The 21,306-nt window shown below is 45.7% G+C and overlaps 1 long non-coding RNA gene across 1 annotated transcript; it reads left to right on the top strand.

Moving 5' to 3' along the window:
• Positions 1-216: 216 nt before the first annotated feature.
• LOC132654760 (uncharacterized) lies at positions 217-19,507 on the top strand. The gene is made up of 3 exons (XR_009592476.1): positions 217-430; positions 17,950-17,999; positions 18,447-19,507. It is a non-coding gene; the product is annotated as an uncharacterized LOC132654760 (long non-coding RNA).
• Positions 19,508-21,306: the final 1,799 nt, after the last annotated feature.

Here is a 21,306-nt window from a genome sequence, read left to right on the forward strand (position 1 = left end):
TAAATAATAAAAAAAGAAACTCAGCCAGTTGTCTCAATAGCATGAATCCCATACAGCTGTCAACAGTATATATGGTGGTTTAAATAAAAATGGCTCCTACAGGCTCCTAGATTTGAATGCTTGGTCACCAGGGTGTGGCACTGTTTGAGAAGATTAGGATGTGTGACCGTGTGACCTTCTTGGAGTAGATGTGGCTTTGAGGAAGTGTGCTGTGGGGGTGGAGGGATAGGGGAGAAAGGGGCCGGGGGAGCAGAGAGGGACTTTGAGCTTTCAAGGTCCAAGCCAGACTCTGTCTTCTCTCTTCCTGCTGCCTGTTGATCCGGGTGCAGAACCCTCAGCTCCTTCTCCAGTGCCTTGCCTGCCTTCAGGCTGCCATGCCTCCACCATAATGATAATGGACCAAGCTTCTGAAACTGTAAGACAAAGCCAAGTAAGTGCTTTAAAAAAAATTTTTTTTTTTTTTTTAAATAAGAGTTGCCATGGTCATGGTGCCTTTTCACAGCAATAGACTACTAAGACAGCATAAATAGACTGATAATGAAAGTCTACTTCTAAAATTCATCAGGTGAGTCAGTGTGGGTTTGGAAATCCTGTTAATTAAAATAAATAGACCCTAAGGAGGCTTCTCTTTTGAGGACAGACTGTTGGAAGGTCAACAGGGGAACAGGGGAGTGAGCCATCACCAAAAGAAACGTTAATTAAGGTTACTTGGGTTTTTTTTTTTTTTTTTTTGGTCTTTCTGTAGAGAAGAGCAGAAAACAAATGCTGCTTTAACCCCAACCATTTATCTTGGTCAATAACTTTATGTAGTGTATGTTTTTCCTCAATAATAATTATGTAACTTTAGAAAACAAGGACGTCATTTTGAATTTTAATCATGTTTATTAAGTGTGAAGTCAGAATGAAAAAAATGAAATAACCTTTCAAGTAGCCAGTGTGGAAAAACAAAACGAAAACAAAAACAAAAACAACCCATGATTCTGAGTAGGAACAAACATCTCTCCATTTCTTAAACCCCCTGACTTCTAAAGTTAGGATAAATCATCTGGGAAGGGCCAAATTTTATAATTGTGAAAATGTAAAAAAATCAACCACTGGAAAAAGGGAGCAGCCACCAATAACTTTTAGAGCTTCACTGATCCCCAAAGAGCACACGTTCTTCCTGTGTACCATGGTAGAAAATAATGCTGGAATGTGCTTGTAGGCTAACCTTATTAGAACTGTTTTAAGGACAGGACAAGAACTTTCGCCCAGGCCGGGAGCTGGCTCTGTAGCCAAGGTGTCTTCCACCCAGTCGATGGCTTGCGCTTGATACCTGGAGCCCACATGGTGAAGAAAGAGAACCAACTCCTGCAATTTGTCCTCTGACCTTCCCATGCATGTCATGGTCCACATATACCACTCCCCCACCACCACACACTAAATGCAAATAATTCTTGTCAAGAAGTGTGGATTGCACTTGGGATCTGAGAGATCGAACAAGCGAGAAAACAAGCTGAGTATGATGCATGGCTTGTGTAAAATAAAAAATTGCATGTGTCAGCCACATGCAGTCACTGTTCTAAGTACTGTAAACTTTTTAAACTGTATTTTTTTAAATTATGAGATTTAAACCATTTTAAATTGTATGGGTGTATCTATGTATCACATTATGTACTCAAGAAGGTCAGAAGAGGGTGTCAGATACCTACCATGGGTAGCAGGGGCTGACGGACTATACAGGAGGGACAGGGGCTACTGAAGAAACCTGAGACGAGGTAAACAATGTACGATCCTCAGTGTACAGGGCCTGGGAGGATGGAATTCACAGGACTCTTAGGAGGAACTGGTTCAGGGTTGGCAAGGCTGGCAAAGAGCTCATACATCTTTGCTGAGCCCTTTTGTGGCACAAGATGTTTGTGAGATAGGAAGTAAGTGACTTAGCATGGCTATAAAGAAAGTCTGCAAGGTAGAAGAGCTACCTAGAGGAGGTAAGAGAGAGGTCTGTATGAGTTGCTCAAAACAAAGGCAAGTGTAACACAGAAGGCATTTGTGTTGAGCTGGATTCCTAAAGGAATAATTGACAGAAGCCAATTGTGCTGAGGGATTTCTGGAAGGCTTTAAAGCCTGAGGACCTCATACCCATGGGCATTGAGCACCTTGATCTAGTTTATTGGGGTGGAGAAATACAGCGGGGCTCCCTGGAGGAGCTCTAGGATATGAAGTGGAATGGCGCCTCCTACCCAAATTGTTGTACCCAACACTGATCTGCTGAGGAGACAGCAGGCAGCAGTGGATGGAGCCTTTCCAGGCTGTCGTAAATCTTGCTTGTGTGTGACTTTACCATCTCCTCAGTTGTGGACTGTGACCGCTGACCCCTGCTCAGAGCAGAGGGCAACAGGCTTGCAGAGCGCTTTGCCAAGGTTATCGCCATTGCCTCACCGTTCACTTTGGGATGTTGCTTCAGAGAGTTGCCTGGTCCTGCCCATCATCCTAGAAACTGTAAGGTTGGGAATCCTAGTGCCAGGGCCCATTCCACAGGGAGAGATGTACATCTACACTGGGGACTTGGACAAAAACCCGTAACCGGGGAAGATACAGGCTCCCATGGAGAAGCCCCTGTTTGGTTAAGTGATGTACCAGCCTCTGTCCATCTGTGTTTACAGCCATGGGTTAATTCTGTCAAGTGTCTGAGGGCAAGGACTGTAGTAACAGCTGATTTCACTTGGCAATTCTCCTGGTCTTGATGGTCAGTTGATGGTTGGTAGATCAGGGGGGACTGAGGTCAGCAAAGGCTCGGAGACAGATTCCTTTTCTCTACGTAGGTTTTAGGTCACCTTCTGCACACGGGTTCCTGAGATCAAATGTAGAAGCAGAAGTCTTATTTTTTTTTGCATATATTTATTTTTTTGTGTGTGTATGTGTGTGTGTGTGTGTGTGTGTGTGTAGGTCAGAGTCCAACTTTCAGGAGTTGGTTTTTCCACCACATGGGTCCTGGACGGTGAACTCAGGTTGTCAGGCTTGGTAGCAAGTGCATTTGCCCGTTGAGCCACCTTGTTGCCCTGTCCATTTTAAAGCAAAAGTCGAAGAATGTTACTGAATTAGGGGCAAGCAAAGCGGTACTGCGTTGGTTGATAACAGCCCCGCACTGGGAGTAACACATGGCTGTTGTTGAGGGATTTCAGCCGTGGGATTCGAAGATGAAAAAGCCAGTTTTTGGATGATAGAGTCTAGGACACCTGTTCATTTTGTTTACTTACGTTTTTGCGGTGCGAAGATTGACTTCTGAGTCTTGCGTGCTCTAGGGAAGTCCCTGTGCGTTCAGTTAAAGGAGTCCCTCCACACACCAAGGATGAGAGAAGGCTGTGGGATTCCGGTGATCCCTGAGCATTCTGCCATGAGAGGAGGTAGGCCTGGTGTATCAGCGTCAAGTCTTGGGAAAGGAGTGAGGCTTGTCTCCTCGTGATTCGCTATGCTACCCCTGGCCTTCTTTCCAATGTGGAGATGCTTTTTTGATTTGATGGGTGGGGGGAGACCACTGTCACCAGTGACACACTCTTTGATCCAAGCTCCAGGGCAGGCAGGACCACATTTGGCTTCCTGAAGTTTTAGTCTCATATCCAGTGAGGATCTAGGATAAAGCTGAGGCCTTGGAGCACCGGCTTTGAAGAATCACCATGACTCCAGAGAAGTTAAAAACACGGCTGTTTTTTAGGAATGATGCATGCCTTCCCAGCTGCACTTATGTCCTCCAACTAGTGTTTCTTTTGTCAGTCTTCAAGTCTCCCAGCTATGTGAAAAAGTCCTGCTTATGACAGAAACTCCGCTTCTCTCTGAGATAGCCTCCTAAGCGCCCCCCAGCTCCCTTCTCAGCCCTCCTTTCTCCTCTGCCAGCTCCTAAGGGCAGGGCCCAGTCTTCGCAGGGGAAATGAGCAGTGGTGTAGGCCTCCCTGGCCTTCTGTTGCTAAGATGTAGGTTTAGAGAAGGTTGCTGGGAAGCTCAAACACATCAAGGGACTGGGACGCATTGATGGAAGAGCGGGTCCTCCATTTTCCATAGTCTTCCGTAGTTGGGTGGTCTGGATGCAGAAGACCATCGGGGGGGGGTGTTGAGGCTGACCCACAGACCATGGGTTCATTTGGGGAATGAATTCCTCATGGTACTTGGGGAGTGAGTCGGCCTTCTCGTTATTTCCTGGATCAGTAGGGAGTCTGCTGTGAAACTCAGTCACAGTTTAAAGCTTCTCTTTCCTTGTTTTCCCTGCTTTCCATCCAAGGAGAGGCATCGTTATCAATAATGAAAGGAGGGAGCACTGCCTTATTAGTTTCTTTGAGATGGGCTCTCACTGCATAGCGCTGGCTGGCCAAGAACTCACAATGTAGACCAGGCTGGCTTTGAAACAACAGAGGCAGAAATCACCTGCTTCTGCCTCCAGAGTGCTGGCATTAAAGGCATGCATCATGATGCCCACACTGTTTGTTCATGATGCCCACACTGTTTGTTTTTGAGACAGGCTCACATGTAGCCCAGGCTAGCCTCAAACTCACTGTGTAGCTGAGGCTGACCTTGAATTCCTGAATTTCCTGCCTCTACTTCCCAAGTGATGGGACAGCAGGCATGTATGATGGTGCTGATCTGAACACTGTTTCTGATTGGACAGAATATGTGTGGATGTAAAGGGGTGGCCAGCACAGGTTACAGAGTGAGGCCTGTCCTTGTCTCAAAAAACCAAAAGAATATGTAAATAAGTAAGTGTGGAGAACAAGGAGATCAGTGCGGACAGCAGCGGAAGCATTAGGAATGTGTGACATGAATTAGACCTTCACTGATAATTGATTAGATTTGGGCAGTTGAACCAGATGGCTCAGGATTCAGATTGTTAGAAGAGAAGAGTAGGTCCTGGAAGAGAGGAAATCCAAAGGTAAGAACAATGAAACAAGTGAATAATGCGGTTCTTAGTAATGACCCAGGATGGTAGCCAGTCTGTAATTCCAGCACTTGGAAGGTTGGGGAGGAATAGATTAGTTAATTGTGGCTGTGACAGAACACCTGACAAAAGCTATTAAGGGGGGGTCTATTTTGACCCACACTCTGGAGGTACAGTTCATCATGGTGTTGAAGAAATTGTGGCAGGAGTGAGAGGTAGCTGGTTATATCCACAGCCATGAAGCAGAGAGCAATGAGTAGGACAGCTCCCCGTTGTGCTGTAGGCACAAGATTATTGTGTAATTCAAATGCTGATTTCTGTACTTCTATCTGGTTACAATCCTTGTTCTGGGAATCTCCTGTCTCAATGTTGTGTAAACACTGCTCCCCAATTGTCCTCTGATATGCCAGTAAAGCAGCTTTATAGCCAATTGCTGAGCAGGGGAGAGAATAGGGCTGGACTTCCTGCCAGCCAGGGGAGGAGGAGTTAGAGGAGGAAGCAAGGGATTCAGCCAAGGGTAGATGTCCAGAGGGATCAGGAGAAGGAGCTGGAGCAGGAAAAGCTACAAAGTACAAATGTCTCTGGGATGTTTGCTGGGAGGAAAACAAATTAGCTTAGAGGTTTAAGAATAGAGTAGTAACTGCTCAGTTATTGTGTTGCGAGTCTTATTATTAAACAAATATGAAAGAATCTCAGTTATTTGTGTGATAGCCAGGTTAAGAGAGAAACTGAGAAACACAGTTTTATAAAATTAACTTTATTTAACAGGGGTGCCACCCACGCTTAGGATGGGTCTTATTATCTCAATTAAGCCTGTCCAGAAACTCCCTTATAGACTTGTCCAGAGCCTTGTCTTTTGGGTGATTCTAGGCCAGTTTGACAACCAAGAATCATAAGGATGCTGAGTCAAGGCCAGCATGGCCACACCATCATAGGAAGACCCTGTCTTAAAAAAAGAAAAGAATCCTCACAAAATGTCAAAAAAGAATCATGAAAATCTTTAATAGTAACAGCTTAAAAACAATTTAAATAAAAATGTGGATTTTTATTGAATATATGTGTGATTTTTTTTTTTTTTTTGTCAGATCCTATTGCATTTTCTATTCCAGCTGGCCAAGCCTCCGGCTCAAATGCTACAAAGGAGAAAGCATTTCTTTTATCTTGGCACTGACTCCTTGGGTCACTAAGAAGCTGTTTAGTCAGTCATGACTTGCCCAAACAATTGACTGAGGCTGGCCCATTAATAGCTTGTTTTATTAAGAATGGTTATTCAGTTAACAGAAGGGAATGCTTCTGAGATGATGTGTGTGTCTAGACCTGGCTGTGATGAGCCCCTAGTTTGAGTGTAGGGAAAGGAACTGCCCATGGGAGAGGGGGTTTGTGGACCATAGCTAGTGCTCTACTTGTCTGTTCATGGCTAGAAGTGTTGAATGAAAAGCCCCAACTGTAAAGTAGGAGAAACTTTAAAGCATTTGAAGTCCTGGAGGCTGCAGCTGTGGATTGAATATTCCAGGCAAGTGCTACCCCAGGTTAAAGACATTTACCCAGACAGCCTATTAAGACGAGGGTCTTGTGTAACTGACAGTTTAGGTTTGGGCTGTTTGAATTGATGTGTTACTGCTAACAAGCCTGGGGCAGCCCTGAGGCCACCTGCCATGATTTAATACCTCTCTAAAGTGTGGACAAGCAGGGGCCAACAGGGCAGTCATTACAAATAGCCTCCAGGAAGGTTGCTCAGGATGAATAAATAGGAAAGGTCAACCACGAGGAGGAAGATGCTTCAGACATCCAGCCAGGCCCAGCTGAAACTGTTATCACTGTAGTGGAAAAACTGGTTTCTGTCAGTTCGTTTTGGAGCAAGTGTTTGTGTTAGTGTTTGGCAGTGTCTAACAGCAGCGGGTGATGAACAGGGTTCACACCTGCAGCTCTAGTCAGAGGGATGCTGGCAGGATTCCTGGGGGCTTAGAGATTCTCCTGAGATTTTGAAAGTTTGACTCTTTATCTTTTCTCCATACTCCACTCTTTGTCTCATCCATCTTTTCTTTCTTTCTCGTCTAATAAAAGCAATAAAAGTGTTAGGTGTTTGGGGTTGGAGAAAGGGTGAGTCAGTTAAGAGTATTTACTGCTTGTACTGGCTAGTTTGATGTTAACTTGACACAAGTGAGCATAATCAAAAAGGAGGGAGGCTCAACTGAGAAAATGCCTCCATAAGATCTGGCTGTGAGCAAGCCTGTAGGGCACTTTTTAAATTAATGATTTATGAGGGAGGGCCCAGTCCATTGTGGGTGGTGCCATCCCTGGGCTGGGTTCTCTAAGAAAGCAGGCTGAACAAGCCAGGAGAAGCAAGCCAGTGAGCAGCACCCCTTCATGGCCTCTGCACCAGGTCCTGCCTCCTGCTTGAGTTCTTGTCCTGACTTCCTTTGATGAAGAACTGTGATGTGGAAGCTTACGCTGAATAAACCCTTTCCTCTCCAAGTTGCTTTGGTCATGATGTTTTTTCATAGCATGGTAAACAAACTAAGACAAGTTGGTATCAGGATAATGGGGGTATTTCTGTGACAGACCTGACCATGTTGTTTTGGGAGGATTGTGAAAGGAATTTGGAGCTTTGGGCTAGAAAACCAACTGAGTGTTCAAACCTTGGTGAGCTGCTCGGTAGGAGCACGGAAGATGAAATTGTTGAAGGCAATGCAGAAGATGAGGCCTGGACTGTGACGTTTCAGAGGGAGGTTTTAAAGACTCTGTGGGTGGGGGGCTGTCATTTGTTATTTTGAATTAAGATTCTGTGTTTTCAGTTAGTTGGGGCTGAAGAATCAGCCATGATTTAACAAGATACCAGAACTACTAAAGTGAAGTCTTTGCTTTACTGAGGTACTTGATGCTGGTCCTATGGAGCTGAGAAATCAGTGGTGATTAAGGAGAGACCAGCATCTGTGAGGCAAAATCTTCTGGGAAGTGTTTCCTCATGGACAGCACACAGCAGCTGTGCTCCAGAGGTGGCCAAAGTTGGTAGTATAAAGTCACTCAGATGATACTGGTTTTGAAGGCATGAAGGGGTCATGGAGATCAGCTGAGGCCTGGCACTGGGAGAGGCCAGGAGAGGCCACTGGTGAAGGTGCAGCCTCAGCTGAAGGCCCAGGATTAAAGGGGCCACGCAGAGAAGTCGAGGCTTAACACCATGAAGAGAACCTACGACAGTGGTGAAAGTGCAGCCCAGCTGCTGCAGAGACCCCAGCATTTTGGAGATGCCAGTACCATGTTCAGTCCCCCAAGAACAGCAGCTGTGGAGGAGTGGAGCCTGTCCACACTTAGAAGACAGCTGTGTGTGCTGTAGAGGGCAGAGCTGGAGAAGTGACCCATGCCCTTTGGAGGAGCCCGGAAGATTGTGAATGGATCCCAGACATTGGACATTGAGTTATTTGCACTGATAGAGTTTGGTTTTGCTTTCTTCAGACTGTGACTGTGCCCTCATTCTTCCCTCTTGAAGAAGCCATTCTTAACACCAAACTGGCTCTGTGCTCCCAACTCCTAACCAAAATGCTGGTGGAATACGTTGGAGGCCAGGTAACCACCTCTGCACTGTCAAGCATGTTGACTATAATTGTCTTGACTCCATTTCCTTTGCCTTCAACCTTGGCAATCAGACGGTTGCCAAGTTCTGTCAGCTTGTAGTGACAGAACTTGTCTGATACATTGCGGCTGACACACCGACAGACATTTGGCTTAATGGTGACTTTCTGAATAAGATGAACAGACCTTTGATCACAGCTTTTTGGTATCCTCTCTCTAGAGAAGAAGGGGGACATAAATGACTGCAAGAGTTCTTTTGTCTCTGATATGAGAACATTTTTTTTTTTTTTTTTTTTTTTGCCAATGAGGTTGTGAGCTTCTTTCTTGTGTGCTGTGTTTTCCCAGTACAGCTACCAATGGCTGCACACCAGCTCTCTGGAATGGTCTCTCTGGCTGAGACTGGAGTTTTAATGTGTTTGAATTTGTAAAGACTGTGGGACTTTTAAATATGTTTTGTATTGTGATATTAATATTAACATGCCATCTTGGGGATAAATGAGAAAGAAAAGGTTCTTTAAAATTTTTTAATTTATTATAATTTATTCACTTTGTATCCCAGTTGTAGCCCCCTCCTTCATCCCCTCCCAATCCCACCTTCCCTCCCTCTTCTCCCATGCCCCTCTCCTAGCCCACTGATAGGGGAGGTCCTCCTCCCCTTCCTTCTGACTCTAGACTATCAGTTCTTATCAGGACTGGCTGCATTGTCTTCCTCTGTGGCCGGGGGAAATAAGGTTCTTTTTTTATATTAATCACAGGTTATTTAATTTGTAGCCCAGCCATAGCCCCTCCTTCCCCAAGTTGCTTTGGTCACGGTATTTCATCACAACAATAGTAACCCCAAATGAGACACTGTTCTTGCTGAGGATCCTAGTTCAGTTCCTTCCTTCCCTTCTGTGTAATAATCATGGGACGCCCTTCCTTCCTCTAAACTGAGGAAGACATAGAGGACAGGCTTTTCCCCCACTATCACTTTAATCTTCATCCAACCGGGTTATGCTTTCAGGAATTATAGGCCACGAGTGATGCAAGAACAAGAGAGATGGCTAAGATGCCCCTCTTTCCCTTGAAATGGGCAGTAGCTTCCCCCAAACAGGCTGATGCTAACAGCCGGAGCTTTCTGGAGCTCTCTGGGATTTAAGCTTGCTCTTCCTACCACCTGCACAGTCCAGCTGATAACCATCTATAACTCCAGTTCCACGGGGTCTGACATCCTCTCCTGGCTTGCTGTACCAGGCATGTATGTGTACCAGGCATGTATGTGTACCAGGCATGTATGTGTACCAGGCATGTATGTGTACCAGGCATGTATGTGTACCAGGCATGTATGTGTACCAGGCATGTATGCGGTGCGCATACATACATACAGACATTCCTATCAAATAAAATAAATATGTCAAGAAGTATCCGTTCTGTCTACATGTAGAAAAATGCAAATACTTACCACCCTGCACAAAACTAGAGTCCAAGTGGATGAAATACCTCAACATAAAACCAGACACATTAAATTGGTTAGAAGAAAAAGTGGGGAAGACCCTGGAACTCATTGGTACAGGAGACAACTTCCTGAACAGAACACCAACAGCACAGGCTCTAAGAGCAACAATCAATAAATGGGACCTCATGAAACTGAAAAGCTTCTGCAAAGCAAAGGACACCATCATCAAAACAAAACGACCTCCTACAGAATGGGAAAGAATCTTCACCAACCCTTTATCTGACAGAGGACTCATATCCAGTATATATAAAGAACTAAAGAAGCTGAAAAGCAGCAAATCAAGTAATCCAATTAAAAAATGGGGAACAGAGCTAAACAGAATTCTCGATAGAGGAACATCAAATGGCAGAGAAACACTTAAATGCTCAACTTCATTAGCCATCAGGGAAATGCAAATCAAACCGACTCTGAGATTTCACTTTACACCCATCAGAATGGCCAAGATCAAAAACTCAAGTGACAACACATGCTGGAGAGGTTGTGGAGAAAGGGGAACCCTCCTCCACTGCTGGTGGGAATGTAAACTTGTACAACCACTCTGGAAATCCATCTGGTGCTTTCTCAGACAACTAGGAATAGCGCTTCCTCAAGATCTAGCTATACCATTCCTAGGCATATACCCAAAAGAGGCTCAAGTACACAATAAGGATATTTGCTCAACCATGTTTGTAGTAGCTTTATTTGTAATACCCAGAAGCTGGAAACAACCCAGATGCCTCTCAACTGAAGAATGGATACAGAAATTGTGGTACATCTACACAATGGAATATTACTCAGCAATGAAAAACAAGGAAATTGTGAAATTTGCAGGTAAATGGTGGGAACTGGAAAGGATCATCCTGAGTGAGCTATCCCAGAAGCAGAAAGACACACACGGTATATACTCACTCATATAGACATATACTATAGGATAAACCTAATACAATATGTATACCTAAAAAAACTAATCTAGAGGGAGGTCTCTGGCTAAAATGCTTAATCCCCATTTAGAAAGGCAAAGAGGATGGACATCAGAAGAAAAAGAAAACAGAAAACAAGTTAGGAGCCTCCCACAGAGGGTCGATGAAAGGCTCTACTCTGCAGACTGTCAAAGCAGATGCTGAGACTTATGGGCAACCTTTGGGCAGAGTTCAGGGAATCTTATGAAAGAAGTGGGAAATAGTAAGATCTGGAGAGGACAGGAGGTCCACAAGGAGAGCAACAGAACCAAAAAATTTGAACACAGAGGTCTTTCCTGAGACACATACTCCAACCAAGTACCATGCATGGAGATAACCTAGAACACCTGCACAGATGTAGCCCATGGCAGTTCAGTGTCCAAGTGGGTTCCATAGTAATGGGAACAGGGACTGCTTCTGACATGAACTGATTAGCCTGCTGTTTGATCACCTCCTCCTGAGGGGGGAGCAGCCTTACCAGGCCACAGAGGAAGACAATGCAGCCACTCCTGATGAGACCTAACAGACTAGGATCAGAAGGAAGAAAAAGAAACCCTCCCCTACCAGTGGACTTGGGGAAGGGCATACATGGAGAAGGGGGAAGAGGGAAGGGATTGGGAGGGGAGGAGGGAGGGAACTAGAGGGGGATACAAAATAAATAAAGTGTTATTAAAAATAAATAAAATAAATAAAAAAATTAAAAAAGTATTTGTTCTATAAAATCAGCCAATAAATGTGGTCATCATATGGCCAACTCTTTATTCAAAGCAATGAACTTAAAATGCCATAATAAGAGCAAGTTTTTGTTTGTTTTTCAAGACAGGGTTTCTCTGCATAGTCTTGGCTGTCCTGGAACTCACTCTGTAGACCAGCCTGGACTCAAATTCACAGAGATCCACTTGCCTCTGCCTCCTGAGTGCTGGCATTAAAGGTGTGCGCCGCCACCGTCCAATAAGGATAAATTTTATCATAATATAAATCAATTGTTTTTTCAATCTATAAGGCATGACACATTAAAATGCTTAGTCATGTGCCCCATATGTATAGAATTTATTTATGGTAGATGCACTTGCCACTTACTAGTTATTACCTTACTAATTAAATTTGAATTTCTCATACCCCCATATTTAAATTTATGACTTTTTGGAATACAAGAGCCCTACCTTTCAAACTCTGAACAAATTCATTATATAGTGGTTTAAATAGATATTTAGTTGGAATATAGAGGCTTAAATGGTTATTTTTATCCTCTTCTAGCCTCTGTGGGTACCAGGCAGTGTCCCTGCACGCCTGAAGACACTGCCTACACATAAAATAAAGTTAAACTTAAGAAAACTTAGCCTTAGTAACTCAGAGAGATTTTCCTTCCTCTTGAGAAATCACGCAGATAACCCCAGCCATCTAAATTTTAGATTAATCCGCATGAGGGCAAACCAGGGGTAGAATCCAGTTACTGAACGCTCATTGTCACGCACCCTGTACCAGGCGAACATATATCCTCTCCTTTAACGTTCTTAGGAATTCTGCAAGATGGTACTGCGGCAATTGCTTGTTTTCCTTTCATGTTGTTGTGACACAGAACATGTAGAGACAGAAGGTTTCTTTGAGCTCAGAGTTCCTGGTAATGGCCCATCGTGGTGGGAGAGTCGTCGGGAGCCTGTTGTGGCTGGCCAGCTGCAGCCAGGTGAAGAGAGCAACGAGAGTGTGCAGGCTGCTGTTCCTCTCTTTACTCACCCCAGTCAGGGAATGGCCCCATCCACCGTGGGCAGGTCTTCCTGCTCTGCTGATTCTCTCAAGAGACTCTCCCTCCCAGGTGACGCTCTGTTCTGACAAGGTGACGTCAGCACTATCACAGTATGCCCTGTGCACATGCTTGTCCTAAAGAACAAAGAGATGAACACGTCAAATATTTCAGACAAGCTCAACAGGGCTGAGGGAGATCTCTCATTTCCAACCCATACAAAATAGTCACCGCTTAGTGAATGCTCCTTTCTTTTATGTCTTTATATTTACATTTATGTGTGTTTGTGTGTGTCCCAGAATGCATGTGGAAGGCAGAAGGCATCCTGTGGGAGTCAGCTTTGTCCTTCCAGCCCGTGGGTCCTGGGATCATACTCAGGCCAGAAAGCTTGATGACCATGGCCTCTTTCTGCCAAGCCATCTTGACAGCCAGAGTGAACGTACTTGTGTGCCAGATGTATATTTTATTAAGGGTTACTGAACCGCCCTATAAAGTCCTGTTATTTTTCTGAGTTTGTGAGTACAGGATCCAGGGCTTGGAGAGTTGCTTCTGTCACAGAACTGCTTAGCGGCAGGGCGGTCACTTGACCCCTTTCCCTGATTGTCCTCTGATGGAACAAGAAGGCTTCTGGGCCACGGACAGTCAGAGCAAGACCGAGGAACAGTCTGTATTGGGAAGGTGACACAGCCCAGTATTTTAAATATTTGCTAAATTCCCTTTTAATTTTATTCATAGGACAGGGCGTTATGTTGTTCCCCGGAACCTCCCAGGAATAAAGCCCAGTTTACAAACAATGACAAGCGATGAAAGTGTCTGACCCCTGACCCTCTCAGACCCTCACTGTGACCGGGTCGAGAGACAGGCCAGAGCTTGCTGGAAGGCTGATGTCAGTGGGCTTTGGCTCCAGATGGTTCGGAAACATTCCATCTTCCAGTCTTCTGAGTGACCTCACCTGTGGCTCCTAGACCTCTGCTTCGTTTTGGGGTCCCTGAGCTCAACAAAGTAGGATCATGACTCAGTTACATTCTCCAGAGAGCTGAAGGTAGACTCACATGTGTCTAGGCCAGCAGTTAGTCACAATAACAACCCCGAGTTGCCAGGCAACCCAGTACACAATTCGTTTCAGCGATGACAGTGTTTGCTTTTAGTTCCGGGATGTTCTGGGGATTCTGACTTAAGTTCCATGGACGCAGGCGTGGAACAGCCATATGTGGAGGTTTTTTTCCAGCCTGCGTTCTCCTTTCTCCTTCTCTGGGGCCGTTGGATTTGGCTTACATGTCCCGGTCAAGAATGCAACAATGAGATGTGAAAATACGAGGAGGAGGGGGATGCCAGCGAGCTCAGAGAACAAGCGAGGATGTCATGCATGGGTGTGTGTGTGGTTATGGCTCACAGTTCAGTTCTACGCATGTGCAGGCTGGCTCCTACGGGTTCTTTAGGTTGTAACTTCCGCACCTTGGTTGGCTGTCTCCTGTCATGTATCTTTGGTATTGTTGTCATTGGTTTGGGTTGTTGAACCTTCCTGGGGTTAGGAAGAGTTCCCTTCTATGAAATAATCATGGGACGCCCTTCCTTCCCTTCTGTGTAATAATCATGGGACGCCCTTCCTTCCCTTCTGTGTAATAATCATGGGACGCCCTTCCTTCCTCTAAACTGAGGAAGACATAGAGGACAGGCTTTTCCCCCACTATCACTTTAATCTTCATCCAACCGGGTTATGCTTTCAGGAATTATAGGCCACCAGTGATGCAAGAACAAGAGAGATGACTAAGATGCCCCTCTTTCCCTTGAAATGGGCAGTAGCTTCCCCCAAACAGGCTGATGCTAACAGCCGGAGCTTTCTGGAGCTCTCTGGGATTTAAGCTTGCTCTTCCATCCAGTCTCAAGCCCACTGGCCCACTAGAGGAGCCCTAGCTCCTGCCCCCAGCTGGTACCGCTTCCAGGGAATCTTTTGGCTTATAACAGCCAGGATCAGCTCCTACGCTTGACCCAAGGTTCCCGAGCAAACTGCTTTCCCAGTAGTTTTTAAGAGTGTCTGCTCATTTCTCCCAGCTGGTACAACTGCACAAACTGCGGATTGGAGCAACAGAAGTTTATCTTGTCACAGTTCTAGAGGCTAAGCTTTGGAAATTGTCTCTGGGCTGCAACCAAGATGTGTTGAATCAAGGACCGCAATTCCTCCGGAAATGACTAGAGAGACTTGGATCTTTCTGCCAGATTCCAGCAGCTGCCACCATTCTGACCCATCCCGAGGGCTAGTCGAACAGGGTCGCCTGAAAGAGGGAGTGGAAATTGGGGGACAGAGACAGAGGAATGGAGACAAGACAGATTCCTGATCGAGTCTCAGTTTACTGAACGTGCAAACAACGCTTATAAAGCAAAGGGTACAAGCAAAATTTTCTCACAGTAGCAACACATCTGTGCCACCTGGCAAGGCAACCAAGAATTCACTCAAGGTCACTCAAAGTCTGCTATCTGCTTCCCAAGGTTGCAGGGAACTTGCTATCTATTTCTCAGGCTCAGAGCACCCCACCTACAGAGACCACCAAGGACAGCCTCTGAGAAATGGAATTTAGATAAGACCTGAATCTGCCAAGGCCGGGAGACAGAATTCCAAATACCAGACTCCTTCAGCATTCCTTGCCTCCTTGCCTTATGGATGTGGTTACCTTACTCTGTTTTCTGCCTCTGTGGTCCCGCTGCCCTGCCTTCCATCTGTGTCAACCCTCCCTCTGCCTTTCATGAGGATATGTAATTGTATTTGAGACCCACCTCAACTCCAGGGTAATCTGTCTTGAGAACCCTAATCCCATCTATAAAGACTGACCCCATTTTCTCCCTCTTTGCCATAGAAGGTTGCAGTCACAGGCTCTAAGGATTAGTAGATGGCATACCTTGGGGGGGGCATTTTCAACTTATCTGAGTGCCCTTGAAGTATTCCTCCATAGCTCTGTGGTTGGTTTCTCTCTGTCTCTTTCACTGGAGTGTGAACTGCAGGCATGCTGGCATCTGGGGCTCAAAGCCATTGGTCTCCTCTGTTGTTCGATTTGCTGCCACAGCACTCCTGCTAGGCATGTGCAGGCAGCCACCAAGTGAACCCACAGACCAGGTAAATTCACCATATTACTATCAGTGCATCTTTTCTTCAGCGAGAGTTTGAACGCATAGTTTTCGAGGGAAAATGTATCTTTTGTTATAGACTCTCCTTCACTGTAGGGCTAGGTCAGCAGATGTGAGATGTGCGGACCCTCATCCAGCTCCCAGGGCAAACTCCTGAGTAAAATTAAACAGCAAGATAAAAAATATTCAACCTGGGGCTTGGTGGCTGTCACCTGCAGTGTTGGTCGGCCAGAGGCTGGAGCATGAGGGGTCACTAGAAGACAGAATCTCGCAGCAAATTCTCTGGTCCTCTGACTCTCAAAATCTTCCTGTCCCCCTTCTAACATGGTCCCTGACCCTGAGGTGGAGAGTGTTCTGCAGATGTATCCATTAGGGTTGGGTTTCATGACTTTATTTTGATTGGCTGTGGCTTTCTGTTGTGGTCTCTGCTTGTTGCAAAGAGAAGTTTTCGTGATGAGAATGAGGACCGCCCTTTATCCGTGGTATAAGGACAAATGTTTACTGACTGTTGTTAGGAATTATGCTGGTTTAGTAAGCTAGAGGTTGTAGATTTTCCTCCAGTAACCATGACCTCACTAGCTCCGAGTAGTTAACTATGTTCCCAGTACCAGGCATTGCCATCCATCTTGTCGGTTGGTCTTAAGCCATATTAGAGAGATGTTGGTTACCATCATGGTATATAGGCCACTATTGTACCTGTAGGGTGGTCATGCTGTGCTGGTCACTGATGCGGTTCCTAGGTTGGTTCTCTCCTTTGGAAGCTTCCTCGGAGCCTTCTAGTACCATGGAAGCTAGCTCTCAGGGAGACGGCGTTCGGGTCATTTCTAGCTCAGGGTCCCCTAGGCCCTGTTTCTGATGTACTTGTTGTCTTCACCAACAGGACTCACCTTCCGCCTCTGGAGGGTAACCAAGGGCAAAAGCAATAAGCTGTGTGTTTTGGGGAGTCTCCTGGCCAGCCCTGGGTAACAACTCAAAAAAGAGCTTCTTGCATTTGGCATTGGGGTTTTTGTTAGGTGGGCCCAGCTTTTTGTTTTTCTCTTAACGAAGCAGTAATTCCCCTTCAGTTTCCAAAGCAAATCTTTACACCAAACAGAGATTTTTCTTTAACCTCGATACATATGATAATTCCTGTCTATGTTGCCAAATACAATTTGTCCCTGCCCTGCCCCAGGCTCCAATTAGCATCGACTCACCTCAGTGACGTTCCTTTTCTTACTCCATCACACTGACATTTATTGTGTATCTCCCAAACACAATATATCAAACTCTTCAGTTCTCTTTTCAGAGGAGACCCATGACCTGCCAAGTGGCCTCATCCTTTGCCAAGTAGCACGTTCTGTCCCATGCCTGCATGTCCATCCTGCGTAGGAAGATGGCACCACGCGTGTCTGGTTCTGACTAGCCACAGCCTGACCCCTCTCTCTGAGCCAAACTGGAAGGACCCACCAGTGTCTAACTCCTGTGTTAGGAGGGATCTAAATCATAGGGTGAATGATGCTTGTAGGGCAGGCACACATGAGCAGGTTTGGTCAGCGTGACGGATGGAGAAAATGTCTCCCCACGGTTTTTGCTGCTGCAAAAAGTATCACCAAACCCACTTAACCTTGGCGGAATGACAGTGTGGAAGGGAATTATGGGGCTGCTGTCTTTCTTCAGAGTTGTGGATTGAGGTTGATAGGTATGTAATGGTCAACAACCACACATGACAGTATCGTCTTTTATTTTTTTAAAGAAATTTAAGTTGTTTTCGTATTTTAAAAAAGATTAATTAATTACATGTTTTTAGGTATTTTGTCTACCTGTATGTTTGCGCACCAGAAAATGGCCTTGGATCCCATGGAACTACAATTATAGATGGTTGTAAGCTGACATGTGGGTGCTGGGAATTGAACTTAGAACCTCAGGAAGAACAGCCAATGCTCTTAACCACTGAGCCATCACTTCAGCCCACTGTTTCACCTTTTATACAGGAAGATAATCATATTTTGATGATGTGTACTTAAACATTTTTTTCACAGATATGTGGTGTGTGTGTGTGTGTGTTTGTTCATGTGTGTGCATGTGGAGGCTGGAGATTGATGTCCAGTGTTTTCCTCAATTACTCTGTTTTCTGAGGCAGGATGACTTGCTGAAAACAGAACTTGCCAACTTGACTAACCAGCTGGTATTGTGTCTCTAGGTCCCAAGCACTGAGATTACCAGTGGGCTGCCATACCTGCCAGCTTTTATGTGAGTTCTGGGCATCCAAACTCTCTTCCTCATGCTTGCATGGCCAGCACTTTATCTACTGAGCCACTTTCTCAGCCCTCTCCACCCCTTATGTTTTTCAATACTTGGTCCGAACCCAGGGCCTCATGGGTGAGAGGCAAGTGCACCTACCGCTGAGATACGGTTCCAGACCCGTGAGTAATTTTCTTCACCCAAGGCTGCCATAATTTGGATGTTGTTTTCTTTTCTTTTCTTTTTTGGTTTTTCAAGGGGCTGTTTTCCTTTTCTTTTGAGATTTGTTGAGGTCCCTGGCACAGAGTCTGATAGGCTCAGCATGGCTATTTGTGTTTTTTTATTTTGTTATTATTTTTTACAATTTATTCACTTTGTATCTGGGTTGTAGACCCCTCCCTCACCTCCTCCCAGTCTCACCCTCTCTCTTTCTTCCTCCCCATCCCTCTCCCCTAGGCCACTGGTAGGGGAAATCCTCCTCCCCTACTGTCTGACCTAATCTTTCAGGTCCCATCACGACTGCCTGGATTCTCTTCATCTGTGGACTGGCTAGGTCACCCCACCAGGAAGAAATGATCAAGGAGCAGGGAACCGAGTTCATGTCAGAGACTGTCTCTTCTCCCCTTACTAGAGGACCCACATGGAGACTGAGGTGTCTATGGGCTACATCTGAGCAGGGGATCTAGGTCCTCTCTATGCAAGGTCTTTGGTTGATGATCATTCAGAAGGGAAAACGTGATAGACACCGGAAGCAGTAGAAGAGAGGGAACAGGACAGGAGCCTAACACAGATGTCCTCTAAAAGACTCCACCCAGCAGGTCAAAGCCGATGCAGAGATTCACAGCCAAACTTTGGACAGAGTGCAGGGAGTCTTATGGAAGGAGGAGGTATAGAAGGACGCAGAGGGGACAGGAGCCCCACAAGGAGACCAACAAAGCCAAAAAAGCGTGGCGTGGCTGTTTGTGATGGTGCCTACACGGCAGCTAAGCAGACTACTAGAAAAGGCTCTACTGGGACTCCTGGCTACAAAAACTTGCATTCATCCATGGTCGTATTTCAAGGGTGTGTTTTGTTATAGTGTGGGAAGTAAACTCGAGATGCAAGAGGCATATGATCTTTTCACGTTGTACGGAGGCATCACAAGACCCTCAAGACTTTCTTCTGCCTGTTAGTTATTGTCACCCTGACACAAACTAGAGTCACCTGGCAACGGAGAACCTCCCCTGAGGAACGGCCTCTATCGGATTGGCCCGCAGGAACGGAGAACCTCCCCTGAGGAACGGCCTCCATCGGATTGGCCTGCAGGCAAGTCTGTGGGGGCATTTCACTGATTAGTGACCGCTGTGGGAAAACCCAGCCCACTGGCCAGCTGACCCTGGGATCTAGAAGAAAGCAGGCCGAGCAAGCCATGGACAGTAAGCCAGACAGTACCATTCCTCCGTTCCCTATGCTTCAGGCTCCTACTTGAGCGTTTGTGCCAGCCTCCGCTGGTGATGGATTGTTGATTATTACCTGGAAGTGTAAACCAAATAAACCCTTTCCTCTTTAGTCCAAGGTGCCTTTAGTCATGGTATTTTACCACAGCAACAAGAAGTACCTAGACTGGGCTGCCCTCAGGCATTGTGGGAGTGCTTCCTCTGGTGGTGGGAGATTGTCAGCTCTGGCCAGCCAGTCCCAGCTCCAGACCCACTCTCCTTTCAGTATATGATGCAAGATCTCTGACCAGAGACTCCCAAAGCCCAGGAAGCTCTTCCTCTCCAGGCCACCACAAGAAACCATCACACATAAAAACATTCCCACATTTCCCCCAGAGTTTAGAACTCTTTCTTGCTTGGAAAGGGAAAGTGAATGTCCTTTGCATTAATTTCTAGACTTTTAAGAACATTTATTTTTATGTGCACACGTGCATGTGTGTGTGTGTGTGTGTGTGTTTGTGAGTGAGTGTGTGTGTATGCCATGTGTGCATGCCAGGAGAGGCCAGAAGAGGGTGCCAGATTCCCTGGAGCTGGAGTTACAGGTAGTTGTGAGCTGCCCACTGCAGGTGCTAAGAACTGAACTTGGGCCCTCTGGAAGAGCAGCCATCTTTGCCATCCCTCCAGCCCCTGGGCTGCTGTTTTTAATGATTGGTTTTAAAGATTGGTTCAGAAATTTTCTGTCACTATCCATCAAATCCCTTGTGAATTCAACTTCTCTGACAGGGAGAAGCATTACACACATATGAAGCTATTGTTAAGAACTGTTCCTGGACTTGAAAGGGACAGATATAACTAACCTAACTTTAGTGCCCTTTTCTTTTTTCTTACTCTTCTTTTGGAGCCATTGTAAATGATGGGGGAAAACATGAAATAAACAGAAACCTGATTGAATAAAGACATTCATGGGTCCAAAGAATGATGGGAGTGAGCCTTGTGCTGGATGGCTACCTTAAATATTAGACTAGGAGAGAACTCTTTAAATGCCTTGCATAGTGGTTGGGCATGTAGCTCAGTTGGCATCTTGCGCGTCTTGCATACATGCAGCTCTGTGTTCTATCTCCATCCCTCCATAAATCTGGCATGGTGGTACACTCCTACAATCCCAACAGTTAAGAGGCAGAGGCAGGAAGATCACCACAGGTTCCAGGCCAGCTTGGTCTACATTAGCAGGGCTATAGAATGAGACTCTATTAATAAACAAAAACAAATGAATACTTGCTTAATAAGATAGGATCATGCTAAAGGAACATACTGTTTTCCAAATAATTGACTGAGGATTGTCAAATCTCTAATGTAAGAGGAACGGTGCCTCCTGTGCTTCAGAGTGAAAACTAAGGAGAGCCTTAAGGTATCTGAGGCTAATGTTCTGAGCCAGCATCTTTTGGTGGATGGGACAGCCTTTAGCTTTTTTCTAATTAACAGGTCCCCAAATCAGTTTCTAAGGCACATTTCTGCTAGTCTTCCACACCAGAAGCAGGACACTTAGAAGCCGGCTTCCTGATGGTTACTTATTAATTGTATCAAAACACAGAGCCTTGCTCACTGTTAGGTTGTTTTCCAGGGTACTCTGCCAACCATCCAATCGTTGTGCTAAATGTGATCAGTGAGAGCAGACTTGGTCTTCCCCCAACACAACAGACTGTGGGGAGGCCTCCCAGCACAGAAAATGGGCACTGGCTTCTCCAGTGTCCGTCCAGAAAGGGAGGTGAGGGCCGTGCTCCTTGGATGCCTGGTACTTCATTCTTGGACGCAGCCACACATAAACATCTGGTCAATCCTTTGAAGCAGGCGGGCAACACTGATTAGTATTGTCTGTAGCAGATAATAAAGGTCTCTAATTT

This window comes from Meriones unguiculatus, chromosome 6 (assembly GCF_030254825.1).
Source record: "Meriones unguiculatus strain TT.TT164.6M chromosome 6, Bangor_MerUng_6.1, whole genome shotgun sequence".
Taxonomy (NCBI): domain Eukaryota; kingdom Metazoa; phylum Chordata; class Mammalia; order Rodentia; family Muridae; genus Meriones; species Meriones unguiculatus.